This window comes from Ischnura elegans, chromosome 8, assembly GCF_921293095.1.
Source record: "Ischnura elegans chromosome 8, ioIscEleg1.1, whole genome shotgun sequence".
In the NCBI taxonomy this organism is placed as follows: domain Eukaryota; kingdom Metazoa; phylum Arthropoda; class Insecta; order Odonata; family Coenagrionidae; genus Ischnura; species Ischnura elegans.
The window spans coordinates 63,786,194-63,810,853 of NC_060253.1; the positions used below are offsets into that span (position 1 = coordinate 63,786,194).

At 36.4% G+C, this 24,660-nt stretch overlaps 1 protein-coding gene across 1 annotated transcript in view; it reads left to right on the forward strand.

Moving 5' to 3' along the window:
* Window positions 1-414: 414 nt before the first annotated feature.
* Window positions 415-24,660, forward strand: part of LOC124163846 (allatotropins-like) — a 185,093-nt gene continuing 160,847 nt past the window's right edge. The window contains exon 1 of the mRNA XM_046540949.1: window positions 415-802. The gene's annotated coding sequence lies outside the window, so the exon portion shown is untranslated. The remainder of the gene's footprint in view (window positions 803-24,660) is intronic.

Sequence of the window (24,660 nt, forward strand, 5' to 3'; positions counted from 1 at the left end):
AGAGAGGACGAAGAGAAAGGCTGAGAGGGGATGGAGAAGAGAAAGGCGGGGGTGTACGCCGAGAGGGAGGGGGGTGAAAATCAAGGCACCCTCCACCCCATAAAAAAACCCCTTCCACAAAACACGCACCCTCCTTCCCCCATAGGCCACCACCACGGCACACCCTGGCGGACGACCCCTTGAGGAGGGCGTGGGAGACGGCAGGGGGGCCGGAGGTAGTATAGGGCGCAACAGGAGGGAAGGACAAGGGAGGGAGAGAAGGTGAAGGGTGAAGGAGAGGGCTAAAGTTCTCACCAGAGAGGGGAGGGAGGGGAGGGAGGAGTAGGGGGGGCAGTGGAGGGAGAAGGACCGCGGAGGGAGGGGAAGGGAGCCGCGAGTACAAAAGGGCCGACTTACACGGCACCGAATCTCACTCCAACACCAGCGACGGTCCGACCGCACCCACCCTACACTTGCGTGCGCTGCTATCCTGCACGAAGACCAACCACACCAGCGGAACATTAGAAAAAAATACTCTTAATAACTTCCGAATATCTATCATTAAATAACCCGCAAGCCCTCAAAAGTAACCGGCCATCCTTCTGGTCCAGAATCTCCGGAGACGCCGCAGCGGTCAAGGGACTTCCCATCCTCTTCAGCATCCCCACCGCGTGAGGAGGCATCCGGCTCCCGCTGCCCTCAGCTCCGGTAGGCGGGGAAAAAGTTTGCGCGGATCTTCCCGAGGAGGGGCCTGCGATAGAAGGTGTCGGTAGAGCGGGGAGTGTCAGCGGTAGTTTGTCCGTCGGCGGCTGGAATCTCAACGGTGAGTACGATGGAAGTTCCGGCTTTGGTGGAGCGACGATAAACCCCCATTTTCCCAGTCGAAAACGTCCTTTCAGGAGTCTTCGGTCGTCGATTAGGGAACCATTATTAGTTAATTTTGGGTGACTTAATTATGCACTAAATCCATTTTCATTTTTCCACGCCAATACTAAAAAGAGTGACAGTCTTGGATGAGAAACGTCAAGTCCACGTTTTCACCGTCGATTTTATTTTTTAGTGGCCTTATACCTCAAAGTAAGTAACCAATAGTACAGGTAGAACCCAGTGATCAGTGTAAAATCGTAGTTCTTTATTTACGACGTATTCATACCACAAATCCATTCTGATTTCTCCATGCTAATCTTCGATATGGTGGCAGCCGCAGATAAGTGGCTCAAAGTCTGTTTTTCCAGGTAAAAATGTCTTAAGTCGCCAAAACGTCTTCAATCGTCAATTAAGTAGCCAATATTAGTTCAGTTTCTTCACACCAATTCACGAAATCTTATTTTATGAGGAAACGTTTTAACAAATAGAAACTGGTTACGGCACCAATGCATCCACCTAATTTAATTAATCTAATGATAAGATAATCGGAAACTGTTTAGGTACTCTGTCAAAATGAACCTTGCTTCGGACACTTAAAGGTACCCAGGAACTGCGGAAATTACATTGATATGTATATATCTTATAAAGAGGTAGTTTAGGCACGCAACCAATTTTTTTTCATGAACCAAGAAAGTAAGTTAGACGAGCAAAAACATTTGGTGACCTCTGGTTAATAACGTATTTTAATAGTCGGCTAATTTTTCTTCATCGTAGATCAATGAGTTAATATTAGTTCATTTCTAATACGATAAGTATACATGAAATATTATACAAAATTTTGCTCACGTCACTAAGTGAAATCATATTTTAAGAGGGTATGTATTGACAGGAACAAGGCGATGAGAGAGATCGATGAAACATGAGGGTGCCGAAAACTTTCTCACTCGATGTCAAAATGAAGCGAATACTTTTAGAGGACGATACGCTGAGAAATAATGCATTTTTTCAGAATTTAGGGGATGAAATCAATATCCCTATTTTCCATTAAGGTACATATATCAACTCATTCATATCATTACAGCAATATCTTTCAATTATTTAAACAGCAACTGTTAACAACTTGCAGCTGTGACGGATCACAATTCGTGCGTATGCCTATATTAAGAAAAATAACTACAATGGCGTTTTTATTTCAGCCGAGAAACCATTGAAAAATTGTTCGTGAATTGTTATTTTTCAACCAAACATTTATAATTCAGATTTTTCCTTACTGTCTTGAGTTTTAACTTCAGTAGCATAGAATTAAAAATGGAAATATCGGGCGTAAAAATCGGCGGTTATTTCTCCGTTGTAACCAATGCCTTAGGAATCGTTTGGAGTAACTTAAATCGTAGTTATAGCATGATTAGAAATGCATCACGTTAAAATCACAAGATATTTTCCTAAGTTATTGGACATTAACTCACTCATTTTCACATTGAGGAAGTAAATTTTTATAAGAATAATTGCTCTTTTATATGTTGCTGCGAAATTTCATTGGAGATATTTGAATTCATCATTCAAGGGAACAATTGCGGATTATCTTTAACGTAAACCTCGATCAAGGGAATTTATTATTATTGTTTGTCCTCGCATTTTGAATGCCTAACATAGGAAATGCATCTGTCTTTAGGTTTGCAATCAATTTTTCTCGTTTATTACGCATGTTCAAAGTAAAATGGAAACGTGAGATGAGTTTGACGAACTTTACACTGGTTTTTGACGCCTTTTAAGGAATCAACTTTTTTTACTTCAATAGTCAGTCAAGGTGGCGACATTGGCTAATTAACAGCATCACATTCGCACCATATAATGTCCTAAATATTTCACGTTAGCTTTAAATATCAAGTTTTACAAGGAGATTCGCTGCCATCTATTAGCCGTGGCTGATTCATATGAATTTATATGAATGATTTCTCGTGGGACACACCGCATCCATATCATGAAGGTACTCTAAACATTTCACGTAAAATGTTGATATCTTATTTTGCAAGGATATGTATATTCAGGCAATAGCTAATTCAATCGCTAAATTGTATAAAATATTTCCTACGCTTAGAAAAATTGCTCGCTACTTAATAATGTAAGTTATTTATTTCAGCCAAGAAATTTTAAGGGAAAAATTTGCGCAAGAAAAGAAGCAATTTTCTTTAGTCTATCAAAAATATTTCATTAATATTTACTTACATTATCCTCAACTTATGGCTGCGAACAAACTTTGTTCATTCCAAATGTACTCTTAAATATTTCTTCCTTTTTTCATGAAATCTTCTGCTATTTAACTATTTGACTCATATGTTGCATTTAAAAATGTATGACAGGGTTATGGACGGACGTATTTATCTTCTCCCCTGAAAGCTTTATTCGTTTTTTAGCAAGTGCGTTCGTAGTTTTCTGTACTCTTTAAGCGTGATGCAACGGTACGATATATACCTTCTATACGCTCGCTCAAAAGCGGCTATAATTTGCAAGTGCAACGTCGGCTTCATCACGATGGCCAAAGGGTATTTTTTTAATTGCCTAATGCTGATTAGTGACTTCTCTTCCCTCTACAACTGTTGCAGTGATAACCAAAGCCGACATTGTCACATGCTCATTAATACTCTAATAAAATGGTGTTACAGCCATTCGAATAGTTTTCCATAGGATGGATGTAATACTATATTTTTGGCTCTAAAAAGTGAGTACAAAAATAATTTTGCTGATAAAATAAATAGATAAAGGGAAAAGACAAAAAAGTATCATATGCCAGATCTTTCCACAGTAACACCTACTTTTTAGTGGAATAGGGAATTGGATAATAGCTTATTAAAAAAGTAAAATGAATTTTCATCGTTAGCTATTTCATCACTATATTCAGTGAGATCAGCCGGGTGTGGAAATCAGATGTTCAACCATTTTGGGCGTTAGACAATCTCAAAACGTTATATTTGAAGTGGTTAAATTCCTGTAAGACAATTAATTATACTTTCCCTTTTCGAATACCATAGTAATCAATAAGAGAACTGCAAGGCAATAAAATGAATTTATTTAAAGCGTTTATTGAATGAAAATAGGTGATGGCTTCCAAAGTGGTTTTGGACAGTGGAAAAGAATTAGGTAAGAAATTACTGGCGGATGTAAAATTTCTTGTGAGTAGGGCAGGTTACTAATTTCATTTGAAACTTTGGATTCCCTTAACAGATTTAAATTAAATTAAATATTTTTTATTTTTTTAAATTTAAGAGCAGAAGGGTAAAAACTATGCTCATTATCTGGACGGGCGCACAATAAATGCCCAATTCTGGACATATCTAGAAGAAATTTCGAGTAAGGTTAAATACCCTTAGTGGCCAAATCTGTCGAATATTCTAGGCGCATCTCAAACTCAGAAGTACCAAATGCGAATCAAAGATAAATAGTCAAACCAATCACTTACCAAACGAAGAAGGTGAAGCGAGGTGAGAATTAAAGCACATTTTGGATATTTTTTCGTGCTATAGAGCATAAAATGGAGGGCATGAAAGAAATGGAGGCTAACTAGACGGAATTAACCTTGCTTGTACACCAATTTTACCAAATAGAATGATTTAATGAATGTGACTGTGTAGATGTCGAGGTTCCAAAATCTCCATCCTTCCGATGCTACCGCGGTTGGTTGTTTCCTGATGACAAAATTTTCGCTAGCACTGCTGCCAGCGTCTTCAGGTCGAAGATGCTGGCAGCAGTGCTAGCGAAACTGTTGTCACCAAGAAACAACCAGGCGCGGTAGTACCGGAAGGATGGAGATTTTGGATTCAATGGATCCTCAGTCAAAGAATGGGGAAGAGTTTTAATTATATCCATTTTAAAAAATTACAGAATTTGAAAATTGTGACCACGGAAAGGAGGAAAAAGCGAACCTGAATGTAACGTAGACCTTTAAGGCGGTCACAGGAAATATACGCGGCAAACACGAGGATATGTGCGTCAGCGGTAACAGAAGTATAGGATGAGTTCCATTTGCATTTATTCAAACAAACGCGGATATTTCCTCTTGAATTCACAAAACAACCCTTTTGAATACGACTCAAGATAGGAATGCATAGTTTCCGTGCAGGAGGACGTTTTTCTGCATCAAGCTAATTAAATGCTCTCGAAAAATGCTTTCGCAACTTATTTCAAGGACCCTATCATACAAAAGCTTTAAATCAAGGTAATGATTAAACTACGGCATTATCATTACTACAACATCACAGAGATCATATCTCCTAAGCCTAATCCTAAGATTTTAAGACTACGCTATTGATAAGGTGAGAGTAAAATTATTATTCATACAAACTGTCACAGAAATGCACCATAGTATCAAGTCAATGTCATAAAAACATTTAGTGATTCCGACCGCAGCTCTGAATTTTGCTTAATATTCGCCAGATAATTTTATAACCCGAAATAAAAGTGTTATAGTTCTAATTTCGATATGCATTAGGTGTTCGTCGTACAATTATTACACTGGCCCAAAAAAGGTGGTCGAAAACCAGTGTATACGCAAAAAAAAGTTCATTTCTGAAACTATAAGGACATATGTATGGTAAAATACCATACATATAATATAATACCGAAGCACGCCGAATTTCATATTCTGAGAGCATTTTAAGTATATCAAGGAACACTTCGGGCTGCATGTGAAACACGTTAAAAGATGATATGCGATTATTATTCCTAATGGCCTATTCCAAAATTTTCCATATATATACATGGGATAAACACATTATTTCAAATCAATTTCAACACTTCATGCTTGCTTTACTCAAGGCAACAATTCGGTTTCTAGGAATTAAAGAGGAAGGAACTTGTCTTTCTGTTTCTTTCCCGCGTTCTTTTATTAAGATAGTTTTGATGTTCCAAAAATATTCCAGTTATCTACACTTCGGCTCAAAATAGAAAAATCTGGAATATTTTCGAAACATTAGGTTTGCAATGAAAAATGTGCGTGGGATATTTCCCAATAGGAGCCAGGTTGATGTGGTGACTTAAGCGTCAGCTTCCCAACCAAAGGAAACTGGTTCAAACCCAGGCGCTGGTTCTCGGAGGAAAAATTAAAGAGAATGTAGATAACCGAAGAGTTCAAAACCCCGTTCGTCCGATGAGACATAAAGCCATGTCCTCGTTGACACATATCGTATAAAGGTATAATTTCCTGACGTTCACTCACACAGGAATTCAATCCGAACATTGGTGAGGATAAAAATAGGAAGACACATCTCAGACCGTACTAAGCTAATGACGTGCGTCGCAGATACAGGTTAGAGCGGCTAGATCCATGCCTCAGTCTAATTCGCGCGTCAATATTTTTATTTGCGGGTTCCAATGCCCTAACATGCGATTTGATCGCAGATCCTTTGGTGAGAATGCTAAATTTTCCTTAACCCATCAATTTACCACGCTATCTTTTTCAACGAATACCTTTTATAAAATTAACGATTTTTTTCTTGGAATTTGCCGTGCCTGCAGATTCGACTATTTCCGGCTTATAAAAAAACATTGTGGTAAAGATCCACTCTATTTTCCGCCTCTCTACAAATAACGCCAACGCCAGGTCTCTCTATAATTTCATTAATAACACCCTCCATAAAAACTTTGATTTTCAAATCCAAATTCCAGAAAAATGGCAATCCCGATTTTTCCTCTCGCCAGTCAATATACCACAATCCATAAAATATATTTTTACGATTTTGATGAAAATGAAATTCACTTATTTTTTCGAAGAATCTTCTTGAAAATATATTGCATCATAACCTGTTTCGCTCTTTGTGAGTTATTCATTTCGAATTATGGTTTCAAATATTCAAAATATATTATTTCCCAATGGAATATGTCTCCTTCCCGGAATTATCGATAAAAATGTCCGTATCTGTCAATCGCCTTTCCCGAACACCGTACCGAGAACCAGTTCCTCCCATATTTATCTCCAGAAAATCTAAAAATTAAGAGCCTGAAAGCTTTTACGCAAATATATAATAGAAAGAAGAGGTAAGGGAAAAACACTACAGAGAGTTTCATATCTATTCGAGTCAGGATGAGATACCCACTTAAATTTTCGATCAGTTCCAACCAGCCAAGTGAACACTCGCGCGATGGCTAAGAGTTTCTGGGAATGGGGAGCCAGAATAAAACGTGACGACAATGCCAGGGATCCATGCCGTGTTTGCGAGCCGAGACGGTCTAATCTGCGGCCGTAGCAGGAGAATACCCAGCGACGGGGAACTAGGAACGATGCTTTCCTAGGATAACAACGCTCGCCTATCCTACGCTCAAACATTCAGAACACTAGAAAAAGTGCGGCCGGATAAGGATATTATCTTAACAAAACCGCGCAGTTTTAGATGCTCGTGCGTGGAAAACTTCGTTGCTCTGGTCCGTGCCACAGAAATGATGCCAATTGCGCAGCCGATGGTAAGTGGTGCACGAAATCTTGGTGAGGTATATTCCGTTTATTTGGGACACATTGGTATCGGACACTTTGTCCCAGCAGCTGCACCAATATTTCGTAGAATTCCATAAATATGCATTCATGAGCGCTGACATGAATAAAAAAATACTACTTCTAGAAAACAATTATTGTGCATTTATCTATTGAACAAATTATTATTTTTAAAATGCTAAAAATATAAATATTTATCTGCTATTCTCAGATGAGATTGAAACTCACACATATATCTCTCAGCATGGGAACATGGCTATGGCTAAGGTAAAACATATGAGTATGTAAGAGAGGCGGCAAAAGAGGATGCATGTTCAGGATTACTTCAATGGAGAGGGGCACTGGACAAATGGGTTCGAGTATTAAAAATATTGCCCATCTTCGCCAGAGAAATGGACAAATACATCTGATGGGTGGCCCTTATAAACGACTTTTTCTCCCAAAAGACAATAGATTATTTTATTTTATTCCTCTTTTGGGTTCTGTTCTAGAAGTACTGTCCCAAGAAAGCGGCTTCCCCCTACTGCCATAATCACATCATAAAAAGTAAAATATCTTCACAATAGAGCCAAGCCACAAACCACATTCAGTATTTACTTGTCGTAGCCTGATAATTCATCAATCTTTCACTATGTATGTACGTGGGAAGAAGAAAATAAGGACTACACCTTTTTTATGGCATAGATTCGATGGTTCTCAGCATTATAATGCAATCGAAAGATATTAAGGTCCTCAGCTTACCGCAAACTAAGTAGCTCATACAAACTTGCATATCTAATACTCAATCTCTCGGCGGGGTAGATGCAGGGCGGAATAGAGGAGATAAATTTCTAAGTTGTTTGTAAGATCATTACGTCAATTAAGTTTCTTCGTCATGCTAAACCTTAGCCTGAACTTCATTGGGGTTTACAAACTGAATTTCACTTGCTTCGTATCACTGTATACAATCTCATCCCCATTTAAAACTTATTTCACTTGTGGCTCTCTTTCTTATTCAAAGAAATAAATTGGCGATTATGGCAATGCTCATGGCATTATTCCCCATCCCTGTGATGAAATCAATAAGATCTTTAGTAACTAGAAGGTTGCCAAAGAATCATGAAAAAAATTGAAAAATGAACTATGAGCGAGTTACTACTCCATAAGAGCCGAGAAAATTAAAATAATCTTATTTGTATGCTCTTGGTTCTTCCATATTTCTTTGGAGTCTCTTTAAAAAAAAGATATTTTATAGAATCAGTCTTTCAGGTATATTACGAGGGCGGTTTTTTTTTCAACCCCCGATTGCTCATCAAAAACACCATGTAAGCGACAGGCGGGTACTGCGTGCGTAGGGCAATTGCGCGTCCTCCGCACCAAACGCTCTAGCCATTTCTTACCGCAAGTTGTTAGTTTCCGGCTAGCTGCAATCTCACTAACTACACTACCTCAATTGATTCTCCCGCCAAGTGTGCACTGAGGAGAGACAGCCAGAAAACTCGCCAAATGGCTTCAGCATTGAAATGTCTGACGAAGCAAAATGACCTTTATGCCGATAAAAGTGAATTTTTCTTCAATGCACAGTAGCTAGAGTGTGAAACGGTGGGAAATATTTCGTCCATTTCCATTCAAAACAAAAGAAGAGACTTGCTGACTTCTGGAAGTGTTCTGATCCATGGCAACGCCCGTCACCTCGGAGCTGATGCAGCCCAACTGCTCCTTAAGCAATTTCAATGGGACATTTTCGATCACCCGTCGTGCAATACCGACCTAGTGCCGGGGGACTTCCATCTTTACGCTGAAATGAAGATGTGGCTAGGAGGGAAGCGTTTTCAAACGGGCGATGAGCTTCAGGGAAAAGATAAAATTCATAGGCGGCTACATCCTGTGAAGAAGGTAGGTATAGTAAAACTTGTCCACAGGCACGATCAATTCCTCAATCGACGAGGCCATTATGTCGAAAGGACACCAAAAGTGTGATCAATGTTTACCTATGAAATAATTTTTAATCACTCGCTTCGTCTTCTGTTCATGACCCATCGGAGGTTTAAAAAAATGGTCTTCATATACAGGGTGTCCCATTTATCTTGACCACCCAAAATAACTTTTTGTCCAGATGCAAATTCAAAAATGTGTCAAGCAAATGTTCATTAGCTGTCAGGGAGACATTAATCAGCATGATTGTAGCCTTCCATGTAGCTTTATTATTTGCAAAGATACGAACAGCGGTATGTCTTTTTTAAATGGCACCCTATATTTCTTTATTCGGATATTCATTTCCTCTCCTAAAGAGTTATTCAAAAATATAGCACAGTGGACCATTAACATAAACACGGTGTTATGAAAAATGACTGACTCTCTAGCACTCAGTGCAGGTACGAGGGTATTGGAACTACTCCACTTGCTGACGTTGACAGTGAACAAATGAAAACATAGTAAAGTTATTTCGGGTGGTCAAGATAAATGGGACACCCTGTATATAAAGCAGGGAACTCTTATGGGGTAACCTAATAAAATAAAGAGCGACATTTAAAAAAGGCTAAAAAAGTTTTTTTATAAGAGCTATCAAACAAAAAATTTACTAAATAGCTGGCTAGTAGTAGGGTTAGAATTTCATGTAGTTAACAAAAAAACCTGTTGAAGTCCCTTTAAGAGAACACCATTCTATTTCGCGCCGCAGGCCCTCTTAGATGAGCATCGCGGCACAGCCTTCTATTTTCGGAATGGAGTCTACAAGACTGAAAACCTATATTCCCTCGGGTCCCCAGTTAATCGCTCCCGTCTTCATCGTAAACAAAAGCGAATAAAAAAAGCTGTGAAAATATCAATTTTGCTTTTTATCATTTTCTCCAAGAATCTCATAAAAAAATCAAAATGCATGTCCGGGACAATAACAAGTTTCCCCTCGGACCTCGTTTTGGATTTCGTTCCCCCATTAAAACCGCTCCGAGAAAGCGTGGCAAAAGCTACCTTTTGCACCAGCGAGGAGTAATTATAGAACATAATAATCAGCAAAAATATTTTTTGGAATGCAAACAATAAATATTTGGATTTTTTATATATAAACTTACTTTTTGGACCTATTTCTTCAGGCTTCCAAAATTGGCAGTCACTAAGTTACAAAGCACGAGACATGGAAACATCGGTATAAAAAAATTATCATAATTTTTACGAGCAAAATTATTCCACGTTGATCGAGCTTTTAAACGCCGATATTTTGTAACTTCAAAGCAAATTACTGAATACCCATCATTCTCAACTATTATAATACCATGATAATAATAATATGACAGCTTTTAACGAACTAATCCGGACAATATTTTCCAGACATTCCTAGCCGACAGTTCCTTAATTGCGTAACTAAGAATGTACACATAAACTAAAATTTTGTACAATGACACTGATATCATATTTTTTATGGAAAGGGGAATATCGATTAACGATAGCAGCTTCTAAGAAAGCAATCACCTTAACGAAAATTTTAGAAGCGGAATTTGATTACTGCGGGGATTGACTAGATATGCTTAAATCCCACGAAGGCGAAAAGCCTGGCGTCTTTAATCAAGAGGAGATTTCTGTATTCTCTGACGTGATTCCAGGAATGAGGAGCTCAGCATAACGTTGGTCTATTTCAAATTTCGGGGTAGATTTCCGAGTAGACACAACATGGAAAATGAACCAGAGCGTTAAAAGGGGATGACAACAAAAATATCGAAGATTTTTCTTGGAATGAAGCATGGTTTGGTACATTAAGCCAGGTTTTTTGAAAATCGTACTTTTAATGAGGACTTGACAGCCAGGTAAATGTTCAGTAGAATCATTTATACCTAATTAAAACACTTTTAGCACGAGTGAAGTGGTAATCACTCACAGCTGGATAGCTATGGTAGTAAGATCCCAAAATTGTATCTGCATCATAATTTATGTAGTAGCTTGATTCTGGCTGTCTATTCAAAATAAAAATGGAGTTTTTCTTTGGCAAAACTTCAACAGGTTCATTTCAACTCAGCGCATAGTAACTTCAAATAAACTTTCTTTCCATCTGAGAGAAAGGCAAAATAATACTGCCATATTCAGTACATTTTTAGAGAGAATCCTTCGAAATTGCACATTGATACAGAGATGACATTTTCCTCATTTTGCGGTGATGATTTTACGTTTCTTATCTACTACAGGAAACAAGATTCTTGGCTTCGGTTTTGTGCCTCTGGCTATATGTTCCAAGACAAATTTTTTACTGCCCCTTGAATCGTGAAATTGCGGTACATTATCTTAGTCTTGTTTGGTACGCTTATAATATTTTTTTGCTCGCTTCCCATCGATGTCGAAAATTTTTATCGATGAGTTTGTTTCACAAAATATTTGGCTTTATACGTGCTGTGCTTCAATTTTTGATGCATATTTTCCTTTTGCATTTGGTCTAATAAATAACAAGATTCCGTGGCTACACTTTTGAATGTAACCTTTTTCCGTAACTCAATCACAAAAATATGAATATGCAGTAAGAACCTATCATCACTTCAAATTATTTTGTATGATTTTTATCATCAAATTTATTTGAAATGTGTAGCATAACTACGTAGCCTTTTAGAAAAAGAAATAAGGTAGTTCTTTGTTCCACTAAAAACGCACATATTACTGATAGCATTATATTGCAATGTCTACCGCGGCCAGTTTGAATCGGTTTGAATAAGAAATACTATTTTAAGACGTTCCAAACGTATCAAAGTAAACGTACATGGAAAATTATTTTAATGCATGGTTTCTAAAACGCCGGAGTAAGTGAAACCCCTCAAACAGTGAGGATCCCTAGAAGTATTTATCGATATAATTCACCGGGAAAAATAATCTTATCATATTTCACTTCATTCACACCGAAAAAAATTAAACTAGATTTGGAATACACCAAGATGGGTTCATACTGCATATATCGTTCCCCGATATTCATTCCCCGTTTCATTTTAACGATGTAATAATGTTCCGCTGGCCATCTTTCAGGTTTTACGGAACTGTCATTTCCTCACGCTCACCGTATTGCATTAGAAATTTGAAATTTTTATGGTAAACGCTCAGGAAGTGTTGATAGGATAAGTTTTAAGCAAGGAAGCTCTCAGATGACTTGCGAAAATTTGTTTGACAGTTAAAGTGAATCGTATAATGAATCCCGGAGAGAGAAAAAGTCCAGTATGAAAAAAAAATTGGGTTTTTGAAATTTACGTCAGAAAAAGAGATTATAACGGAATTGATTTTAAGGAGGTTACTAAAAAAAAAGAGTTTTATTTTCAGGAAAATCGGAAATTTTCTCGTGATTGTGCTTCGATAACTGACGGGAGGTAAAATTTGGCTGGTCATGATACATTTTCAGCAAGTTGAATTTGAAAGCCATAGCCAAAGAACAGGGTCTCATTGTGATGCTATTCTGAGTACACAAACTCAGGTTACAAGTAGAATATAAATACCACAGTGCAGTAGAGTAAAAAAATTCAATAAAATAAAAATAATGATAATGACAAAATGTGGGCACGTTGAGCATTAATACTATAATATTGAAATTTTCTTAGCAGAGGAACTTATACTCGCGTCTCGAAAAGGAAAACTCTTAACCAGAGTATCAGGCACTGAAAATTAGAATTGACAGCCTAGGTATCTAGCAAGTAATGCGTTGGAAAGTTAAGACATAATATGACCGATCGAGCGATGTGATGAATCGAGTATTGCGTCTTCTTGATATATCGAACTGCCAACTTTAAGAATAGCGAAAATGGATGTGATATAGTATAATTAAAATGATGCATCCCCAAAGCTCGACCAGTCCATTTTTAAATGATAATATCATCACTTGATTTTAAGATTGCATAAAATTGCATCGAGCATAGTTGAATGTCGCCTGAATCTCGAGTCAGAAATTTTACTTCAGTATAGTCTTCCACGCAATATTTTTTTGTTTGAGATGGAAGTGAAAGTCGATAAGGCCCTATCCTATATACCACGAATATTGCATAAGAGGATCGTCATGTCGGCCTCAAAATATGTTGTCACACACAGCGCATTTAAATGAGTTTACAAAAGTCGCCACTCGTGTCGCTGACGGACAAATTGATCCGAGTTTCAAGGGGGAAAAGGCATAATTAGGGGTATTAACAGAAATGTATACACATGTTGTTGTGATATATCATATTCATCATTTTCAATAGTATTAATAGCAATGGCAAATATTATACTGCAAAAATAATGTAAAAAATTGCATTGAATTAATGTAAAAAAGCTGCATTGCATTCATCCCCGCGAAGCGGACGACTTTGCAAGCCGATTAAAATGCGATCGAAGCAGCAACAGAAATCAGCCTTCTATGGAATGGAATTGGGCCTCCACTATGGAGTCCCCTAGCTGTATACACTGACTACCTTAAGATGATTCGACCTTTCAAACGAGTAATGCGTCACGAGCAAATAAAAATGTGACCATTTGATTGGGAGTGAGTCGTCCTCTTTATTACGTGCGAGTGTAGAAATATGGGGGAGAGGGCGAGCGAAGTTGGAGGTTGGTGAATGAAGAGAGACGCCGACGACAATCCGCAACTTCCTATTATTGTTCAGTTCTTATTGTTTTTTCCTTATCTTGACCTCGTTTAATTCATGTTAAAATAGTTCTTGGAGTGTAGGTCAACGTATGTTATGCAAAAAATTTTTAGTCAACGTTTCTGTTTATTTTAAACTATCATCAGGGCTTAACTTTGTACATATTTAAACGATTTTACATATTTTTACAAAAAAGTATGTACAAAGTTGTAAAAATATGTAAAATCGTTTACATTTATACGATTTATATATACGACAAATATTTAAACGATTTTACATATTTTTACAAAAAAGTATGTACAAAGTTGTAAAAATATGTAAAATCGTTTAAATATGTACAAAGTTAAGCCCTGATGATAGTTTAAAATAAACAGAAACGTTGGCTAAAACTTTTTTGCATAACATACGTTGACCTACACTCCAAGAACTATTTTAACATTTATTATTATTGATTGGCGAGTATATACACATACCACCTCTTTAGCGGGATTATTGTGATTTAAAACGCACGTTGGGGATTAATGGCACAAACTAGTGCAATGGACCTTACCGAAAGAAACAACGATTATATTTGGAGGAGACGACCGACAGCTAAGGTCATTTTCGCCGTAATGGAGGGTAGGATGGATAAAATCCAGGCTTCGGAGACCCTCTATTTACCAAGAGGACCACATATTAAACTCCCATACGACGTATGGCATGCTGTACTTGAAGAGCCCCTACAACGCTTTAAGTTAGTGTGAAAAATCTCTGTCTGAAAAAGTCTCTGAAAAATCTCTGCCACCGACGGGATTTGAACCCGAACCCACATTGTGAGAGGTCAACACTTCAGCCACATAACCAACCCAAACCCCCAGAAGTGAGGGAACTGCGGGAAGGTGTAAAAAGGTGATTGGACAGAGAGTTCTAACGTTCTGGTGAAGGTGGAATCGAATCCCGCCTCGGCATGGGTTATTCCTAAAAGGAGGGAAGATGGATATGGCCTCTTCATGTAGTAAAATAGAGGGAAATAGGCATTTCATGAGTTGAAATCGATTGATTTGGATTTGACTTTGTGAAAATTCATAATGAACGAATAAAAACAACCTTTGTAATTTTCACAGATATTGTTTCACAGAAAAATTCACAAAAATTTCTGTGAAAATTACAAAGGTTGTTTTAAGTCATTCATTTCATTGGTTCTTAATGCCCGTTCATACTTTCTCGGGCATTACCTATGTACTAAGGAACGTTCATTCATTCAACCGTGGTGAAACCCTTCTGACCGTTTTAACACATTTTAGGTGCCAAGAGATGAAGAATTTACGTTCTACACCGCCCACTAGGTAGAAATCCAGATTTTCCAGTATTCCTTCAGATTTGGTGGACGAAGAGTATTCAATAGGGTAGTTTCTTATTTTTTATTGCCTAAATCGAAATATTATTACTCCTGGAGTACGTATTTCACGCTTTTAGATTTTTAAATTACGATATTTCTTTTCCGCGATTTATTGAAAAGCGAAAATTTTCAAGCGCGCAAAAACGCGACGGCTTATCATGAATGCTGGTCAAAGCCCGTGTGATGTCATTCTAGTTCCAGCCGCCGCTGTGTGGCCACCTTGGAGCGAGGCTATGAGCGCCGATACGACGCAGGCTGCTAGCAGGTAGCAGAGTACCCTGCTAGCATGTAGCGCTTGGCTTAAATAAGGATTATTAATACCCTATCAAACGAAGGTAAACTTTCTGACCTTAGGCAAATTTAATAGGTGATTATTAAGAGATGTATCCCCGAGCTCTGTGCCACATGCATGCATTGGTAATCTCAGACGATGTAAAACTCCTGACTACTTTTATAGCTTCTGGGTCCCTTTGACGTCACGTGAGGTAGCATCGCAAGGCCGCCAATCTGGCCTTTATCAAATGAGGTTAAAATTGACCAATAAAATTAGTCTAAACTGGGATTTCTAAAACCAAATAATTTGTATAATATGAATACACTAATGGTGGGTAACGAATCGCAATCAATGCCTTTCGTTTTCCTTGATGAAGGAAACTACCCTGTTTTCGTTTTGTAATACTTCAAAGCACGGGATAGACCATGCTACATTCCGTGCTCAGAATCGATCATAACGACAATGTGCACGACCAAGTGCCATTTATTCACTAGCCGATCAAGGTTCCCACGAGGGAAAGAATTTTTAGGATGTCTAGTGATTTATTTTAGCCTTCCATTTCTTCCAATTGGGTCGCTAACGCTGATCAGAAAATTATTTACCAATGCCATTCCAGGAAGTTAACGTTCTCCGCAGAATGCTTGATGAATTCCAGCCCATGAAATTTGTGCCATTTGATATATTTAGGAAATTCGTACCTACCTTCGAACTGAAACCAACGTAGGTATAAAAAAATCAGCCACAACCGCGTTTATGAATCCACAGCCTAGACTGTTGGAGCTTACGCTTCGCCCTATTTACTTTACCATTTATTTTTGGAAATAATGTAGATTATATAGTAAATATTTAAATCATCCCGTAAATTAATATAATTGCCGTCCCTATTAAGAATATTTGTTACGATCTATTTCACCAAACTATGATTGATTACTCTCTCTCTCTCCGGGAATTGCATTCCAGAATGTATGTCGTATTGTTATAAATGGGTATCTTAATTGACATCTCTACTTATTTCAACGTTGAAAAAAGTCCCGCAACTGGTAATAATGAGTAATGTGAGCAGAAAAACATAGCTTACTGATAATTATGAAGAAGTGAAGTACTTGATTCCCTAATCAACCAAAAAATTATAAATACATGATTTATCATATGATCGCGATCGATCATCAATTGCAGAAATACCGAAAGAAGTGTTACATAAATCACGGTAATTAAAGACCAAACATTTCATGGAAAGTCTTATATCGCCGGCCACAGGCATTTCCGGTAATTTTAAAGCAAAGCGGTGGTGAATAGCAGATTATTATTACTGGCTCTGCCTGAATCTCTTAATCCATTCCAATACATCCGATTCATATGGATTGAAATCCAAGCTAAACCTTTTGGATCGAAAATAAAACTTGGATTCAATAAACTCTGAGAGCTTTTAATCTCACACGGGATAAGTAGTTGAAAACGTACACCTTCAGCGTGAATTGATTAAAAAAAAGATTTCTAGAAGTGTAAACTGCTCGTAAACTCTAAAAAAATAACAGCATTAACGTTTTCTCAAAGTAAAATAAAGGAAATTTACTTTCCTTAGTTGTAGAAAACCCAAGGAATATTCAGTAAAAAATGTAAATCAGAAGAGATGGGAAATATAAATCTACGCATAGACGAATTGTAATCGAGATTTCAATATATGAAATGAACTTCATAATATTTATAGCATCTGCAAACCCCTTTAGTAAAAGCTAGCTATTTTAAATGCCAACATGACAGTCAAAAAGGTATCAATGAATCAATCAACCCAACATTTAGTGACTTTATACATTTTAAATCTGAATGCTTTTGTCCAATAACCGTAGATAATCGATTAAATAAAATATGTCGAAAAAATCGATTTCTTGAGCTATTACGATTTTGGAGAGAGGTGATTACCCACCAATTCATGGATCCAAATTTGAGCCATAAGCGTTATTGACAAATGAACTGTCCATTAAAGGGACAGAACACACTGGAAAATTCTCCAAATAAAAAATATTTTTTATTGAATGACAGATATCCATTATAAATTCATGACGGCCGGCATTTTGGATTCATCTATCGGGCATCGACACCTGAGGCTACAAGTTGGACATATTTTTGAGCTTTCTGCCTCTCACATCGCAAAATAAGAATTATAATGAGTCGTCAATCTTCATGACTCCTCCATTTTCTTTATTTATCCCAAACATTATGAAGCAAAAAGCTACTTATTCATGAATTAAATTGTGCTGAAAATACCTAAATGAATTTTTAGTTTTCTTCACTTTTCCTTGATGAAAAGAGACACCGAGTTAAAAATTTAATATCTGTATTAAATTGTATGATATATTAACCAAAATAAAATCTAATGTTGAAACTAACAATATTATGATTCCGAAATTCATGCTGTGAATTTGTAAACTATAACTTTAATAAATAAATCAGTGATTTTAACCTTCGACATTATTGACATCTTTAACTAAATAAATCGAGGAATTTGGATTCTCGTATGATAAAAAGAAATTACCATGTTTTCTGAATGCATTACAGCATCATCAAAGATATAAATAAAAACTGAAACGCTACAAAATATGGCCGAAATCGTTTATGTTAGAGAGATGTTAGAGTAAAATATATAAATAAAATAAAATAAATATAAATAATATTTTCCGAGAGGTTTTTTCCCAATAACGATGAGCATTAAAAATAAAAATTTTCCTCATCTATCTCAAGAACTCCCTTACGGAATGATATTCCTTCTCTATGACAATTCACAGAGATAAGTTGCTCTAGATAAGTCACTTATGGGTACTAAGCAACCGAAATCATGCACGTGTATCCGATATAGCGGTGCCAAGCATTTTACAGCTGAAAATTTCTCAATGATGACTAAATCTGGCGAAATTTATTCAAATTATCCTCGAATTATTATGTTTGCTCAAAGGAAAGGAATACTATCACGTAACCCCAAATGTAATTGAACACAATATTTTTTAAACGCTTTGGAAATGTGAGGGGATACTGGAACGTCGATAAAAAAAACGAAAATCGCAAGTATAACTCCATGAATATTCAAAGGTAGAAAAAATATTGGCTGGGAGAATATTTTCCTGGCCTTCGGCCTCGAGTAAAAAAAAAATTTAACCTTTTCCGCTGTCGATGCACTGTAAGGAATGAGCACATCGCTAATATTTCTCCACGTTTTGCGTCCAAGCAATAAAATAATTGACTGCACGCTTTAGATGGGACATTGAAATTTCCTACCGTCTACGTAGGCTCCGTCGCGACTAAATATTAAGCCTTAAAAAATAATGCAAGTGCACATGCCCATACCACGATAGCGAGGATCAGCGGGATATGTCACCCCATCAAAAATGATAAACAAAAGAAATGCGCTGATGCGCAGCATTCACGCGATTGTGCTGTGCGGACTTATCGGAAAATTAAATTTTTCCACCGAGTCAACAGAGAATAAGTCGAATTCGAGGCTTTCCACGAAAAATGGCTTAACGATACCCAAGCAACGGCATTAGTCACCGAGTAAACACGCAGATGCATAGGCTAACTAGATTTCAAAAGAACGTACTGGGGCAACGTGATGTATCGACTATCTAGGATTCAAAAGAATGCACCAAGGTAACAGAGTCCTTTTCAATAAGAAATTCAATCAAGCTAGCTACACATAAAAAAGCATTGATTCGAAAGATGATAAATCTAATTTATCCTAATTTTTCAGAGAGTTCGACATTTTTATGCAAAAGATCTGCCATTTCAGCCATTATAATTTCATTTTTAAATACCGGCCATTTTATCGGAGCAATGCCATACTGAGCACGAATTCGGCTTAATATCGTATATTTCTTGGCGAGAGCTCAACATGTCTAACTAAAGAGTCTTGTGATCATGATGCTAAAGATAAGCTCACATTACCAGAAATACATGGAGTACACTCCCATCAATTATAGCTTTTAATAATATATAATATTTATTTTCAATACTAGCTCATAGCCTAAAAAATAAAACACACATAATTTTGCAACATTAGTTAGTAAGAGAACACATTTTTTTATACCCAGCAGTATTGTGAATAAAAATACATTCATAAGGTTCCGTTAAATTCACCCAGTGCTACTTAAGCAGAGTGATCGTAAGACATTGAATATAGAATGAACTATTTTAAAAATAGATGAAAAAAACGGAGCTGACCATATTTTCCATTAATATTTTAAAAGTGGACATTTTTTCACATTTAGTGCTACAAATAGAGCAACAGCAATTACCTCCTGAGTTTATTCCTGAAAACCTTTCCTAAATATCTTTCTTCCTTCCCAAATATTTCTCAAGTGACTGAATTTTATTTCATATGAAATTAATACAAGGTGGTTTATGATTTCTCATTCTCTTGTATGTATTTCGATTATTTATTGTTACCAAAATGTAAATGAATTCCCCCATACCACGCTTTTCCCGGATAGCTAAAAAAATTCATCCAACACCCGTTATCAAATGGGATGCTAAGTATCAATTCACAGCTAATGCTTTCAAGCACTTAAAGCTTTGGGCTGTATTTTCATACAAAGTGGGTATTTTACATCTTAGTATTTATCACATGTATCCTAAGTTATAAAAGAATCAATTAGGCAAATGCAACACGCTATTTATTAGGCTTATTAAAAAGCACCGCAGAAATCCATTATCCTTCTTCAAAGGTACATTTAAATCCTATGCAATAGACATTTTTTATGGTTCGACATGATTTGAAAAGCTATATATGGGTGGGACAAAAGTCTGCTTTAATCACGTGTCTCATAAATTCCTATACAAAAATGAATAATTTATAAAGACGCGTAGTACTCCAAAGACTAATGGATGTGATATGTATGATACTCACAGAAAATTATATATTTAATTCACGAATAACATGTGATATATTCCATATTCAACATATCTTTTAAAAATTATTCTATCCCCACTTTTATGTATAACTTGAAAGGTTTCATTTCTTTACAAACAGAATAACTTAGTCGCAATTTAGTATATTTTGACATTCATTTTACTTAGGGTCAAAAAGTTTTCTTTTTTGCTTGATGCAAGTCTAGAATCCATTAACCTTATATATATATATATAGATTTCTCAATTTTTATGTTTCCCCAATCACATGATTAATAATCACGAACAAGATATCAAAAGTATTCACAAATAAATTTACTCCTAGATCCACTTCCCCTAATAATTTATTTTAGACTGCATGAAGAAGATCACTCTGAAATAAATCAAACCATCCTCTCATTACTTTCATCAATTATCATGGTACTTTAATTGTTATGCAAAAGAAAGTAGTTCTTACATTTGTATCTTAGACTTAAGACGCTTGGTTCCTGATATCTGACAGGGTCTGCCTCAACTCAAGTTTTCTTCCTCTTTCTTCACTTCACTTCAATTGTGAATATTTTCACAAGTTACCGACAAGTTTGATATCTTTAGAGTAATGAAGAGAGCCGTACAAAAACCCATTTATTGTTCAATGTGCATGCTGTGCAATTCTAGTAATTTTTAGGTTTTTTCACACGAGTAAAAATGGATTTTTAATCTAAAACTGCTAACTAAACAAAAACTTAACGCCTGACCAATGGATATATTATGCCCAAAACCAAGGTCCCAATTTGTCGGTTTCTTTTTACGGGAATGCCTCAGATCTGTCGTCGTAAATTAACGCCTGACATTAACACCGTATCAAAGACGAGGGGAACGGTTTCAACTGCCTCGGTTTCCCAAAGGCCGTCGCGTAAATTTGACGCTTTCCACAGGTTCGCGAAATTCGTCGCTGTCAATTACGACATGAAATGGCCCGCAGATTCGCGAGATCAAAGGGTCCATCGGAAAATGGAAATTAACCGCTCAAGCTGTGAGCGCAGATTGCAATCGCTCGCGTAAAATCAACCACTCGTCATTAGCACTAAACTGTCGACTCACTTGGAAAAGTTTTTGGGAAAATAATCCCTCACATCGTCAAACCATTGTGTAGAGGGGTCATTACCTTAGCCTCCGAGGGTAATTTCTTTTTATACTTTAACGACCCGAACGGGAACTTGACAATTACTGTCACTTGTTATGGAGGATTTAATTAAATCGCCCTTTGGAAGTAGAGTGCCCCAAGACTTCAAATATGAACATTGTACATCCTATGTAACCGATTCATCGTAAAGTCAAACAAACCATTGGGGTGAGAATGGTTCTGTCATCAAAGAATAGGTAAATTTAATGTCATAGAGTTCTAGTCCTACCACGTAGTAAAAACAAATGAGGACAGATCACTCCTTGCATTTCGTTGGAAATTAAGTACTCGATAATATTCTACTATTAACTATACACTACTTCGTCCTTCACAGAATTTTCACACATTTTTGAGCTTTAGTACATTTCAAGCAAGGGATTCCATGGTACATTTCAATAAACGGATGTTATTCGAGTAATCTGGATTTGAATTGGGACAATGGGCCAGCAAAGTTGATCGAATATTTGTGATGATTTCCATTAAAAAACATTTTATTTAGATCATTAATTAGTACAAAAGTAAGATATCACAACATTTTTATTGACTGCCTGAAGACGACGAAACTGATCGGGAAATAATGCAGAATTGTATCAGGAGTTTTTTTATCTCAACTATACTGTTGATTAAAACCGATTAAAAATAATCTCATAAATGAGTCAATCCATTCAAAATAAGCTATGATGTGTGCCCCTGAATTAACCTGGAATTAAAAATTATCCATGCCAGATACTTTGAATCCAACCCGTTACCTTGTGTGGAATTTTCACTCCCCGGCTTCAGCTATACTCCGAAAACAATATTTTTAAGTAACCCTTCAATTATTGGTCTTCTGCTTATTTTAAGTATCAAATCGGAACTTAAATTTATACATATTATCTAAATTACGTTGCAAAGTAAAAAAAGATGGGTTTTAATTTATTTCTAAATATGATTTCTGCCAGTACTGCAAGTCATTAATTTTCATTTAATCCTCTGTATTGTAAATATACGCATTGAGTTAATTATATTATTTTTTTAATTTGAAAGGGAAATATGAATTCAACCATATTCTCTGAGTTCAGTATGAAATGAAATCGCATAAAAGAGCAAATGACTGTTTCTCGGTAAATACAAATTATTATATACATTAACAAAGGAATGTTTATTTGTGTTGACAATAAGTTAATAATACTATGCCGGTCTTTTCTGATTTGATTTCGATTTTTAACAACGCTAACTTCATTTATTCACATAATTTTCCCAATTTTAGAGCTAATAAGGAAAGTCTTTTGGTTGGAAGTAAAATAAATTACATTTTAGGGAAAAGCTTGCATTAAAACCTACCTAATATTATTATTTTTTTAAATTGGAAGGAAAATATGTATTCGGCTTTTTTTCTCTTAGTTTAGTATGAAATGAAATCGTATAGCAGAGCAAATGACAGTTTCTGGGTAAACACAAATTATTATATACATTAATACACGAACATATGTTCGTGGTGGCAATGAGTGAATACTATGCCGGTTTTTCCTGATTTAATTTTGATTTTTTTTAAATGCTAACTTCATTTATTCACACTATTTTCCCAATTTTAGAGCTAATGGGGAAAGTCTTTTGAGTTGAAAGTAAAATAAATTACATTTGAGGGAAAAGCTTCCATTAAAACTACTCCAAGATTGATTTTTCGAAGCCTGATCATACATTAATTAATAGGTGGTGTGATCAAACTGCCGGCCACTATCTGTCCGGTGCATCACAATTGCGGAAATCAGAGGCTATTATGCAGACCAAAAATAGAGCATGCAAACGTTTTCATAAAGCTTTCCTTGAAATACTAATATTTCCAAAGTTATCACTCTGTTCTATCTATCAACTCGATTAAGATGGGGCCATAAAATCTTCTATACTTCATGCAGCAATGCGTTTTACGATTATAACCTCCAGGTTGCCAACAAACTAGATATAAAGAGGCACGGCTGAAATAGTGGATGAGATATGTAGCCGAGAAATATAAAAGACATTACAGGATTTTATCGAGAGGAAATTAGGTGTAAAACATAAAATAGTAGAATTTTTTCACAGAATATTGAAAAAACATCGATAGCGTAGATTTTACTATGGGATTACGCGTTCCCTCAACGATGATGGTGATTTACCCCGCCAATATTTCTTCATGTATTTTTGATATCGCCGCACATTTTTCTCAAAGTTGCAAAGAACGACGAGCATGAATTCGACGTTTAATTCCAACCGAGTACAACTTCAAAGGCCACTTCTTGGGTTCTAAAATAAATTACATGAAATCAAAGCTCGTTTGTATCAATGGATTTTGCGCACACCTTTTTCATGCAAAAATACATTCAAATTGTGTTTAATAACCAAATTCAAGTGCCTTTTACTGGTTTTCGGACAGTTAAGTGACATTTACGGCTTTGTAAAAACTAAACGAATTGAGACATATTGATATGCTTTCCATATGCCGATGAAAAAGCTTTCGTTGCATGGAAAAAAGTCGCACGAAGTTTCATATTATTGCGCTTACTAGCATCTCAGTTTTTGATGCATCCCTTATGAACTCCTTAATGGTACGTTTTCGGAAATTACCATAAATTCGATATTTTAAAACATTTATTCCGTGGTGCGACCGCACTTAAATGCCAGAGGTCAGAGGAAAGAGAGGTGCGTTGCTCTGTAGCACAGTTACCCAGTCAGGAGTTCATTCGTGCAGTATGCCAGGAATCGCCCTCTCCATGGAAAATTAGAGCTAGCGTGGATTTTACCGCAATTAAAGCCGAGATGAGGCATAGCATAAATTCCTTTTTAATAGCATAAATATTATATTCAATATTACAACTTCATTAGAAAAGGGAAAAAGGTAACTGATTTAAAGTGCGATATGTATTTAAAAATTAAATTATAACGGCTGAAATTTCAGACCTTTAGCATAAAAATGTCGAACTCTCTGATAAATTTGGATAAATTAGATTTATCATCTTTCGAATCAATGTGTAATTTTATGTGTAGAAAACTTGATTGGATTTCTTATTGAAAATGACTCCGTTGCTTCGGTGCATTCTTTTGAA